The 13,226-nt window shown below is 47.5% G+C and overlaps 1 protein-coding gene across 1 annotated transcript in view; it reads left to right on the top strand.

Moving 5' to 3' along the window:
• ANKS1A (ankyrin repeat and sterile alpha motif domain containing 1A) overlaps positions 1-13,226 on the top strand; it is a gene marked incomplete at its 3' end in the record, with an annotated part of 148,998 nt that overhangs the window by 57,124 nt on the left and 78,648 nt on the right. The gene's annotated exons all lie outside the window — the stretch shown is intronic.

Consider the following 13,226-nt stretch of genomic DNA (forward strand, 5'->3'; position numbering starts at 1 on the left):
GGGATGGGGTCCAATGTCAAGGCCTAGTTGTAAAAGAGTTTCAGAGGAGCCTGACTGAAGTTTGGTCAAGGTGGGGGGGGGGGGGCAGTGTGAGGGAGGGGGGAGAATTAGAGAGAGAGAGAGAGAGAGAGAGAGAGAGAGGTGTTGTAGAAGTCATGCATGCCTCACCCCCAGAACTAACCAGTCTCACTGTTGGCACTGGCTTGGAGAAACACACGGTTCTCACAGAAATGAGATCATGCTCTGCAGGCTGTGATGGAGGTGTGTTTCCCACTTCATACATCTTCCATGTGTTTCACGTCAGCGCTATACACTGGTCTCATTCTTTAGACCGCCTGCCTCATTTTAGATGCCGATGCCAAGCCCTTGTATCTCAGATTACAGTTCACACGCACTATGACATTTATTTCATAAAGCAACCTTCGCAGTGTAGGATGGGCAAGTGACATCTCATTACGTCACGGGTAGATGATTTACCAGAGGTTTTGTAGCTGATACATGTCAAGTCCAGGATTCTCTCCTATGGGTCAGTTGCACGTATGAGAAAAAAATACATCTTTGACATTCAGCTTACATATTAGCCACATTCTGAATACTATTTTTACTTTTGGTTCTTGAGACATTTAGGTAATGTATGTGGTATTTTGGGGCCTAAAATTTGATAATATATTTCATTTGAGGTGTTCATGCCTTTTGTATGTATTGATTTCTATATTGAAATTATTGTCACTTTAATTTCCTTCAAACAACAAAATCTTTACTTCAGATTAAATGAATTCAGTCAGTGTGTATCTTTCATTATAATGCTGATGTTCTCACTAGTTACCCTATGTGACCAAGTTTGTTAGCTAATTGGATTTCTGGAAATGCTAGTGGGAGCTTTTCAGTTAACTACCTCTACTTCTTTCCCTCAGGACCTGGTTCCTAGATAGAACAGAGTGCCTCTCCCTGTCCTCTTCACTGGTTTCTTATGACCCTGGAGAGCAAGAAAAAGAGCAAGAGAGAATGAGTGAGGAGTGGGGGCATGTGAAGCAGGGCGGAAATGAAAGACTGAGCAAAAACAGTGTGGAGAGAGCTGTTTTCAAGAAATTGTATAGCACAGCGCTTAAGGTTTTAGAGTTAAACCCAGTTGTCACTCATTCCAGCTCTGTGACCCTGGATAAGTTATTCACCTCCATACTTGTTTGTTTCTTAGGGCTCCCTTTTAGGGTTCTGTTACTCTAGAGCAGCGGTTCTCAACCTGTGGGTCGCGACCCCTTTGGGGGTCAAATGACCCTTTCACAGGGGTCGCCTAAGACCATCAGAAAACACATACATAATTACATATTGTTTTTGTGATTAATCACTATGCTTTAATTATGTTCAATTTGTAACAATGAAATTGGGGGTCACCACAACATGAGGAACTGTATTAAAGGGTCACGGCATTAGGAAGGTTGAGAACCACTGCCCTAGAGGAACTGCCTGAAATTTCTGGACAAATTTTATTAAGCTTATGCTCTCGCACAAAGGAGGCAGCACAGGGGAAAGGAAGGTCCTCCAAACTGAGTGTCTGGGAGACTCATGCGTTGCTTTTACACACCGGACAGGCTTATGCAAAAAGGCTGTGGAGCCCTAACCGGTTTGGCTCAGTGGATAGAGCGTCAGCCTGCGGACTAAAGGGTCCCAGGTTCGATTCTGATCAAGGGTATGTACCTTGGTTGCGGGCACATCCCCAGTCTGGGGTGTGCAGGAGGCAGCTGATCGATGTTTCTAACTCTCTATCCTTCTCCCTTCCTCTCTGTAAAAAAATCAATAAAATATATTTTTTAAAAAAGGCTTGTGGAAAAGGAGAGCTTGTGAAGGGTTCAGAGTGGAATTTTCCTGGTCAGGATCAGGCTGCTGCCTCTGTTGGTTGCTTAGCAACTATCTCCCACACCTGCCCTCTGAGGGCTAATATGGTGATTGCCCTGGGGAGGTCTGTAGTAGTCAGAGCTTCATCAATTGCACATGTGGAGTTGTGGTTTCAAGGAGATAACTGCAAGGAGGTAAGCAGTTAGAAGGGAGACAAATGCTTTTACATTCTTTGTAGGGGGTGCATGGGTGTCTGCACTCTTGTGCTAAGTTTGTCCATTTGGTGATTCTTCTGATCTTCGGTTTTCCTTAGGCCTGGGCCCAAATCCCTATGCTGTCTCAGGTCTGTTGAGAAGTAAATAGTGAGTTATTTAATCCACCTAAAGTATACTTGGTTATTGATTTTAGAGAAGGAGAAAGGGGAGAGAGAGAAACTTCAATCTGAGAACATAGATTGGATCAAACCCACAACATAGGTATGTGCTCTGACCAGGAATTGAACTGGCAGCCTTTCGGTGCATGGGCTGATGCTCCAACCAACTGAGCCACACCAGTCAGGGCTATCATAGTAAACATTTAATGTTAACTGTTATTTCTGGGCCTTTTAGACTAAATGAAAATGTCAAGAAAGGGATCTCAAAGTCTGGGTGGAGTAGAGTGACCATGTGATTCATTGTCCAGGCCAGGATGTTGTTAATCATGTGGGACAACAGCTGTCAGCCCGGATTTATGGTTTCCCTAAGGTGGACACCCAAACACGACTGAGTAAGTCATCTGCCTCCCTCCCTCAGCGCAGTTAAGCCTCTGGACTTTGACAAACCAGAGAGCAAATTGTTCTTAAAAGGTCTTTAGACAGACAGACAAACAGACAAGTGATTCTTAAAAGCTCTTCTTCAGAAGGACAGACACACACACATTCATTAAACAGTAGAGGAAATACTGTCTTTTCTTTCTAGGTAACATGTTATCTTAGAGGAGTACGAGTCTGTACATATAATTAACAAAATGTGTACAGTGTTTGTTGCTCAGGAAATAACTTGACAGGATATTTGAGTTCTTACAGCTCTTAAAATCTAAAAAAATAATTGACCACCCTCTCTAGGTGTCGGTTTCTTACCTGTGGAGCTCCGCGTGTGCCAGCTGCAGTGCGTCCTCGGAGGGAGGGGACAGTGGTAAACGTATTTGGATCTGCCTCTACGTTGCATGTGGGGAGGCGGGGGAGCATGGCGCTGTTCCATGCATGAGGAATGCAGAAGCCTGGGCAGCGGCTGGTGTTAAAGAGCATCCTGGCTGAGTGTGAGCAAAGCCTTTCTTCCCTTGCTCTTGCCAATGGAATGCCACTCAGCCTAGCCCTGCTCCGGGCTCCCTTAGCCTCTGCACAGTTCTTCTGTAGCACCTATCACTTTGCATTTCAATTCTGTTTCTGTTTGAGGGACTTTAGGGCAGGGACTCGGTCTTATTTATCGTAAGGTACCTGGGACAGCGCTATGGCGCTTCCCCTTCTTCCCTGGCCCCAGATATTTGAGTGTATGCTGTGCCAGGCATGGTGTGCCTGCTTCTGCGCAGGGGGCACAGACAGGACAGCCCCGCTCCCACGGAGCGTGCAGTGAGACAGCTGTTTGCTCAGTGAGTGAATACATTGAACGATGCCCTGCTCAGAATCAGAGTTTTGAACCTCGGAGGTTATTTTTACCCAGTCAGCAAGCAGTTCCACTCCTTTTTTTCAGTTGAGAAGCAGGAGCAGTGAATGCTTACATGTTAAGAAGCCACGTGAAGGTAAACTGAGACAAATAAAAGGCATGGGCCCCCACAGTAATTGTGTAAACCTCGGGGGCTTGTATATATACATCCGATTTCTCTGTGAATCCTTAAGGGCACACTGGTGGCGGCAGCGCACTCCTGGCGCAGGGCCCACGTCACGGTGGTATAGTGTTCAGGTGGTCATCCCGTGTCGCAAAATGACAGTTCCACTCTGCACTCCCTCGAGCGCTGTTCTCGTTGCCCCTTCTGCTAGAGGCACCGATGGGGAGGCAGTGCAGGTTTGCCTGAGAGAGCAGAGGCTGAAAATGGCAGTTCTTAGAGCTGGTGTTTCAAACAGTCCTTGCTCTTAAGGAGCTTGCTGGCGGTGTGTGTCTGCAGTTTACTGACTAGAACCAGAAGGCCCAGCATGGAATGCTGTAGTGAGCAACATGGATAACACGTGTCTGTTCCGACAGTGTCTTCGGCAGGAGAGGGGATAGCTGTTGGTGGTAGGGACAGCCTGCCCTGTCCGTCGGAGTCGTTCTGCACCACCCTCAGGGCCAGGGCCGGCTCTGAGCCTCCTCAGGCATTTCCTCCGCATGCATTTCTAAATGTCATGTTTATGCTGCTATTTCTTGCTTTTCACGTTTTAGACATTCTCTGCCAGCCTTCGGCGGAAGAGGAGGGTTTCACGCTTCCACTCTCTTGTTCCACTGCCTCTCCCTTCACCCTCCAGATACATCATGACTTTTTGTTAGACCAGGTTGGATATTTAGGTTTATGCTGTTCTGGCTCTTAGATGGCTCACCTGCTGAACCAGTTAGTATACCACAACCCTTTCTCTCCTACAGCCCCTTAACTGCCTCTCGTTGGTTTTCTGAGTTTCCTGTGTCCGGCTCACTTTTAATTCCAAAGTACAGCCATAATTTTTAAATCCTCGAGTATCCTTCTCCACGTCCCGGGTGGACACAGAGTTGATCTTGCCAGGTGCACTCTCTCCTGCAGCACCCCCACCCCGCCCGCCTGCCCCTGGGTCCTCCGGCCGAGGTCGCTGGGTCGCCTGATCGTGAGGTTTGCTGCAGGGCTCATTCCCTGTGTTTTCCTTTCTTGGTTTGCTCATTTATTTGATAGAGTATAACCTCCAGGCACTTCCTGATAAGAAGGGTGTGTGGGAGGTAAAAATTGAGACCCTACATGTCTAAAAATACCTTTATTCTCCCTTCATGCTCTTTGTCTGGTATGGAATTAGGTTGGAAATTACGTTGCCTCAGAGTTGGAAAGCATTGCTCCTTTGTCTTAGGGCTCCCGGAGATGCTTTTGAGAATTCTGATGCCACCCAATCCTTTGTGTGTGAACTGCTTTTCTCTCTGGAAACTGCTCTCTTTATCTCGTATGTTCTGAAATGTTTCTGAAATTTCACAATGTGCTTGGGGGTGGGACTTTTCAAAATTGTACTGAGCACGGGACGGACTCTTTCAGCTGGGAGTTCATGCCCCTAGGAAAATTTCTGAAGTACTTCTTTGATAATTTCCTCCTCTTCTCTCTGGATCTCTTGGCCCGCTAATTATTAAAATCTTTTCTCTCGTATTTCTCATCTCTCTTTTTTGTTTGTTTGTTTGTTTAACTTTCTGAGAGATTTACTCAACTTCATCTTCTAGCTCTTACATATATTTTTCTACTCATTTATTTATTTCCAAGAACTTTGCACTGATTGTTCCAGTTTTTTCTAATCTGATTCTTGTGTGATAGTAGGTTATTTTTTAAAAATACGTTTTTATTGATTTTAGAGAAGGAGGGAGAGAGAGAGAGATATATACATCAATGATGAGAGAGAATCATTGATCGGCTGCATCCTGCACGCTCCACACTGAGGATCGAGCCCACAACCCAGGCGTGTGCCCGGACTGGGAATTGAACCGTGACTTCCTGGATCATGGGTCAATGCTCAACCACTGAGCCGGGCAAATAGGAGGTTTTTATTGTTGAGGTTTTATTTGGGTCCTTGTTTCTGCTCCTTTGAGTCCCTTCATTCTGTTGGTTTTGTGCTCTCTTTTCATGTTGAGTGCTTTCTTCAGATGTCCCGCGGTCCTTGGTTGTCATTTTCATTTAAGAGCGAGACACTGAAAAGCGAAGGTCTGTGCCGAGGTGGGAGGAGCTTGCCACGGATGGGTTTTACCTACTGTAAGCTGATTGGGCAGGAGCCCACCTGCTTTGTTGGGGAATCCCCAAAAGTCAGCATCCATTAAACTTTTTTGTGTAGTATTTGGTTTCTCCAGGAAAGAATCTTCCAACCTCCTATTTGGGGTGGGGTGGGGCTGCCAGCACCCTGAGACCAGGTGGGTAAGTGGGCTGGCGCTGTCCTTCAGGATGCTGGCTTCCTCCTCGTACAGTGGCTCCCCCTGCATCCCCTGTTCCTGATGTCCCCAAGTCTAGAGCCCCTCTGGTTCACTTTCTTCACAGAATAAACCCACCTTCTCCCTCCTGGGTGCAGGAGCAATAGTCCACTGGCTGCCCCAGATGACCTGGAAGTCCACTGCCTTCTTATACGGACTTTGTATCAAGCCCCCGTTCCCAGCCCCTCCATCCCTGAGGTCCTCTGCCACCTGGTGCCGTTATTCCTCGGCCTCCCCAGGTGCCTGTGTGGATCGACATCCGTTCTCCGGCCACGGGAGTCACTCTCAGCTCTGCTGCTGTAACTATTCTTCATCTTTCTCAAAACGTTGACATTTTATGCTCACTGTTACCTTTCTCCTGTTCCTTTTTTGTTTGTTTTTGCTCTCATTTTAATGAGGTGTAGCAGTGGGCAGAAATAAGCATGCATGTTTAATTTTCCCCAGTTAGCTAGGTGGAATCCCTTGGGGGTTTATGGTGATGGTTTTGTGTCTTTCTCGAAGGATCACAAGTTTCTTTGACAACAGCGATGGTTTCATAAGCTCCTTTCTATCTCTCCTTTTACCCTCAAGTTAAGTCTGTAGAAAGCTTCTTAGTTAAGGATGTGTCAAGTTCATCCCAGTAAGATGAAGTCTTTTTAAAGTTGGGCTGACTCTGGGCAGTGTTTCATTGTGTTGGAGCACTGCCAGCCCTTCCTGAGGTCAGAGAGAGACCTGCCTTTGCGAGGGTCACTGAAGAGGGAGACAGCGAGGCGCGGCAGAAAAAGGCTGACAAGACCAGCTCCTGTGTAGACCTCCCTTAAGGCAGTAATCAGGAGTGATGGAGAGCTGCCAGAACCTCCTTCCTCAAGTTCATCCCGTTGCTCCGCTTCACAGGGTCTGAAATGGAGAAGACCTTCTCCTGACCCGGTGTCTGGGAGCCGTTGACCTCCTGAGAACGAAGGAGGAGACTCCTAGAGCTCCAGGCTGTTTTCTCTCAACAGTCAAGGTCAAGAGCCTGGAGAACTGGAAGGAACATGCACGAAGTCAAGTGTGGGATTTGTTTCAGTTCCACATTATATATATATTTTTTCTACTGATTTCGGGGGGGGAGGAGAGAGAGAGAGAGAGAGAGAGAGAGAGAGAGATAAAAACATCAACGATGGGAGAAACATTGGTCGGCTGCCTCCTACACGCCCCCAACTGGGGATGGAGCTGGAAACCCGGGCACGTGCCCTGCCCGGGAATCGAACCGTGACCTGGTTCATGGATCGACGTTCAACCACTGAGCAACTCCGGCCGGGCTGAACATTGTCATTTTAAACTGCCCATATAACTGTGGTGGTCCAAACCCTGACATCCACCTACTGACTGGACATCTATATATGGGAGCCCAAATTCATTTCAGCCTCAATGAATGCACAACAAAACCCTCTGCCACCTCTCCCCTCCTCCCTGCCTCACACTGCCACACCACAAGACAGCAACCCTGCCTTCCCTCCTGAATTTGCTCCCATTACCCACTGAATTGCCCGGTCACACGCACCCCCGGCCCCCACCCTCCGTCTATAGGTCTGTCTTTCCTATTGAATCTCTCCCCTTTTCTCTGTCCTCTGCCTTCCTTCAGGCCCTCACTTCTCGCCTGAATTGCTGACTGCTGACCGGGCTCCCTGGATCTTCCCCCACTGCATCACCGGTATAACTGTTCAGCATAATGGTCCCCCCAATCCTACGATACATGCGGCCATCACAGCACTATGGGGAATAACAAATCAACCCCCTGCGTTCCTACCTCCCAGCTTCCTCAGAAGGGCTTTCTAAAGCACAGACCTGATCCGTCCCTGCTGAACACCTGGCATTGGCACCCAGGACCGTGGTGCCCGGCTCTGCCCGCCTCCCCGTCCTTGCTTCACTGTCCTGTCACTTTGGGGTTTCAGCCACTCTCAGTTACTTAGTGGCCCCAGTTTGCTGGGGCTCCTTGGGGACCTTGAATTTGGGTTTCCCCTCTGTTTCTTCTGCCTCGCTGATGCCTTCTGCGCTTTCAGGCTCAGCTCAAGCATGTCTTCTGCAAAGCCTCCCTCGCTCCTGTTTCCCGCCAGCCACCCTTTCTCTGTTCGCTTGTCTGACTCCCCCGCACTCAGGGCTGGAGACTGTGGCGCACCCTGGCACGGGCAGGCAGTGCAGTAACTGGACTGGACACTGCCCGCGCATCAGGTGTCATTACTTGTCTGTGTAACGCAAGCAGTCCGGTGGCTGGGCTGCCACATGACCCACGCTTGCTGCCAGCTGAGAGCTGGTCCCGAAATCTGATGGCACAGAGTCTTCACGGTGGAAGTGGGCTGGGCACTTTGTTTCCAGCTTACGGTTCTTCTGTCTCTGTTTTGTGTACAGATGCAGTATTCTTGTGTATCCCACCCAGAGACCGCTGCCAGTTTTGGTGGATTCGGGATGGCAGGTTTCACTGCATAAAGACCAGGTCACTCTGGGGTTGCAGTTTGATGGAAACTGAATGTTGGAAGTGGCAAACTGGCCCAGCCAGCGTGGCTCAGTGGTTGAGCATCGACCTATGAACCAGGTCACAGGTTTGATTCCCGGTCAGGGCACATGCCCAGGTTGTGAGCTCGATCCCCAGTGTAGGGCGTGCAGGAGGCAGCCGATCAATGATTCTCTCTCATCATTGACGTTTCTGTCTCTCTCTCTCCCTATCCCGTCCCCTCTGAAATCAATAAAAATATATATATTTTTAAAAAGTAGCGGCAGACTGGTGGCCCTGTGCCAGTTCCTGCATAGTGCGGCGCTCTTGGGCACACGCCCCTCCCGGGCTTCAGTTTTGTTATACAGATGAGCATGGAGAGTTCGCCGTGGTTCAAGGCCAATGTGATAGATGCTGTGGTGAAGGTGCAGAATGATCTGGAGAATGGGAGGAGGGTGACATCAGTATCAGCCAGTGTGGTCAGGAAAGGCATGGCTCGGGCCACTCTCTGCCGGACAGAGTGTCTCAGTGTATTTCCTGCTGTTCTTATCTGACCACAGAGACATGAAGCAATTTTACCCCAAGTTGTTTTTTTGTTTTGTTTTTTGTTTTGTTAATCCTCACCTGGGGATATTTTTTCCATTGATTTTTAGAGATCGTAGAAGGGAGGGAGGGAGGGAGGGAGGGAGGAAGGAAAAGAGAGCGGGAGAGAAAAAGAGAGAGAGAGAGACATTGATGTGAGAGAGACACATCAATTGGCTGCTCCCCGCAGCCTCCCCCAGCTGCCCCTACCGGGGCTGGGGAACCTGCAGCCAAGGTACATGTCCTTGACTGGGAATCAAATCAAGACCCTTCGGTCCGCAGGCCGACACTGTAGCCACTGAGCCAACCCAGCTAGGGCAATACAGCCAGCTTTTAAATGAATGGAGAGAGGCGTTCGAGGTGAATTCAAAAGCGCAGCTTCTCACCAGTCAGGTTCTTCCTTGCCCCTCCTGTGTCTTCAGATGCCTGCACAGGCAGCGAGGCTCCCGAGCCTCAGCATCACGCCCGTGCACGCGGGCGCTGCCACACCTCAACCCTAATGCTGTTAAGCCAGGTTAGTTGGTTTCCATTAGCCATGTAAGTCCTGGGAGCCGATCATAGGATTTACAGCTGCAGAGACTGTGGTTTGAAGGACGAGTATCTCGTTCCAGGTCACAAAACTGATGGTGGCAGCGGCAAGCTTGGAAGAGCGGTGGGCTAACTGCAGAGCCTCAGCGCTAAACCTGTTCTAAGCTTCTGCCCGTGGGATGGCTGGGACCTGCCGCGCTGCGTCCCACCGAGACTGGTCTGAGGGTTTGTTCCGCAGTCGTGGGCAGCCAGTGCATTTCCACACAATCTGTGTGGGTTACGCTTTGTTTAGGAATCTCCTGGTCCATTTTTGTCCTTTCTTCTTCTTCTTCTGGTTCTCTTGGCACATTGTACTCGCTTTCTGTTTGTTGGTGAGCAGCCCTTTGGTACTTACTGTTTTAGAGAAACCTAAGCCGTGATCAGAAGGAAGACCTCGCTCTTTCTTGGGCTGCCAAAAAGGAAGAGACTTGGGTGGAGGGGGATGTTACTGCCATCCTGTCTGGAGCTAAAATTCCAAGCAGTTCTTCATTTCCATTTAATAATTCCCTATTCCCCCAAATTTCCAAATGGGTATTTAGAGGAAATGCTAGTTAGAGAAAACAATGGGGGAGGCCTGGCTAGTTGGAAATATTGCAGCTTATACAGGAGAGTTCTTATTTTTCTTCCTTGTCTTTTCTCATTGTTTTGAGGTAGTTTTAGTGCTGGTTTGGGATATCCAGCCCTAATAACCTCTAAACCAGAGACATGGAGGTAAAAGTTAGAAAATGACAGCGGGCTTGCTCAGTCCTGCCTTTTTGTTAAAAGCAAGCGCAGTTTAAATCTTAGTTTTAAAGTTACTTTGGCACCTGGACTGAGGTGCCTGAAGATAGCAGATTCCTGATGGAGTAGTAGTTGCTGGCAGACCTGTGCTCCCAACTGCTTTAATTCATATCGGTATTTCCTCCTTCCCAAGTTCTGTCGGTTTATTCCAGTCATCTTGCTTTGAATTATATACAGCCTGTATTACATGTTCATCTCATCCCTGTTAGATTGTAAAGTCCTTGCTTGGCCAAATGCCAAGAGCTCCAGGAATGGGGGATTTGGATCTGCCACTGATTTGGCTTGTGATTTGGGGAAGATAATTTAGTTTTGTATTTTATTGTTACCTATTTTATAATAGAACTAGAGCCCCGGTGCACAAAAATTTGTGCACTGGGGGTGGGGGACACTCAGCCTGGCCTGCACCCTCTCGCAGTCTGGGACCCCTCGGGGGATGTCCACCTGCCGGCTTAGGCCCACTCCCTGAGGGATCAGGCCTAAGCTGGCAGTCAGACATCCCTCTGGCAGCCCGGGAGCCCTCGAAGGATGTCCAACTGCCGGATTAGGCCCACTCCCTGCCAAAGCCGCAGTCGGATATCCTTAGCGCTGTCAAGGAGGCAGAAGAGGCTTCTGCCACTGCTGCTGTGCTCACAACCATGAGCCCAGCTTGTAGTTGAGCAGAGCTCCCCCTGTGGGAGGACACTGACCACTAGAGGGCAGCTCCTGCATTGAGCGTCTGCCCTCTGCTGGTCAGTGCACGTCATAGTGACCTATTGTTCCTGGTAGGTCCACCGTTAGGGTCAATTTGCATGCTACCCTTTTATTATATAGGATGATGACCTTTTGTCCTGTGGAGCAACTTGAAAATAAGTATGAAAACTGTATCTCCTAGACCAATGGTTCTCAACCTTCCTAATGCTGTGACCCTTTAATACAGTTCCTCGTGTTGTGGTGATCCCCAACCATAAAATTATTTTCGTTGCTACTTCATAACTGTAATTTTGCTACTGTTATGAATCGTAATGTAAATATCTGATATTCAGGATGTATTTTAATTGTTACAAATTGAACATAATTAAAGCATAGTGATTAATCACGAAAACAATATGTAATTATATATTCAATATGTGTTTTCCGATGGTCTTAGGCGACCCCTGTGAAAGGGTCGTTCGACCCCCAAAAGAGTCGCGACCCATAGGTTGAGAACCGCTGTCCTAGACGTTCCAGATTCATTTCACTTTGCATCGTTCACCCATTGTCAGGCATGGGTTGTCAGTTTGGTTTAGACCAGCGGTTCTCAACTTGTGGGTCACGAACAATGAAAATACATCCTGCATATCAGATATTTACATTACGATTCATAACAGTAGCAAAATTACAGTTATGAAATAGCAACGAAAATAATTTTATGGTTGGGGGTCACCACAACATGAGGAATTGTATTAAAGGGTCACGGCATTAGGAAGGTTGAGAACCACTGGTTTAGACCATGAGATCAGCATACAGGTGTGACAAAGTGTGCATGGTTCAAAGTATGCTTTTAGCTCTTTTATTTAAAGTATGTTTTTATTGATTTTTAGAGATAGAGGAAAGGAGAGGAATAGAGAAATAGAAACATTGATGAGAGAGAAGCATCAATCATCTACTGGGAATCAAGTACAAAACCCAGGCATGTGCTCTGACCAGGAATTGAACCAGTGACCTCTTGGTTCATGGGTCGATGCTCAACCACTGAACCACATGGGCCAAGCTGAAAATTTATCTCAAGATTTTAGGCCTAATACCTACAGGCTCAATAAAGTGGCCCCTGTCTCACATATACATGCATTTATTATTAGCATTCCTATTTGGTTCTTCTTTTTTAAAAAATTATAGAAATATTTTCATTGTAAATATTTTAAACCGTGGTAGAATGCAGAAGGAACATGAATGAATGTTCCTCTTCACAATTCTGCAGCAACCCCAACATACGTTTCCCTAGGGGTGCCCAGCACTGGGTGAGCACTGTTCCCATCGCCCTCCTCAGGGGGTGCACATATACACTTACCCTGCGGGGCTCCTATTCTGTGTGTAATGCAGTGGCTTCTTTTTTTCACTTGCCCATAACAAAGAATGTCTTGGGGACTCTTTCCATGTCAGATCATATAGGTCCAACTCATTTTCTTCTCTTGCCTTTGTTGTCGTTGTTGTTGATGGTTATAAAATAATTCATTTTATGGGTGTACCTGGTATTTAACTGCTCACCTAGGATGGTCATTAAGGTTTTAGTTTTGATTCTTCATGGACGCAACCTGTGCAAGTACGGGCCTCGGTGCACTGTGCAGCATTTCCGTTGGACAGTTGCCTGGAAGTGGAAATGCTGGCGCAAAGTGGATGCCTATTTTTGGTTTTGGTGGATGCTGCCAAACTGTCTTCCCACAAGAATTCACCAATTTAAACTCATACCGGTGGGGTTTAAGAGTGCTTCTTTCCCTGTCATTATTTTCATTTTTCAGTCTGCTGGGTGAAAAATAGTATGTGATTACTGTAATTGGCATTCTTTTGGGTTGTATCTTTGTAGCTCCGACCTTATCTGATTTCTGCCTTTTAGGAATTCCTCAGTGTTGTCAGTTACTTGATGTCTGTCTCTCTTTCTCTCTCTCTCTCTCTCTCTCTCTCTCTCTCTCTGGGGTAGGGTGAGAATTATTTCTGTCACTTGGTAGAACTTTTACAGGAGGTTGAGTAAACTTTGTGCACTCAATTCACTATCCTCAGAAATACCCCTCACATATTTCTTTTCCCTACAGCAGGGTGCCTCAAACTACGGGCCGTGGGCCACTTGCAATACAATATTGTATTTGTTTCCGTTTTTGTTTTTTAACTCAAAAATAAGAATAGGGCCAGGAGGCATGAGAAATTTGTTC

This window comes from Myotis lucifugus, unplaced genomic scaffold, assembly GCF_000147115.1.
Source record: "Myotis lucifugus unplaced genomic scaffold, Myoluc2.0 scaffold_596, whole genome shotgun sequence".
NCBI lineage: Eukaryota > Metazoa > Chordata > Mammalia > Chiroptera > Vespertilionidae > Myotis > Myotis lucifugus.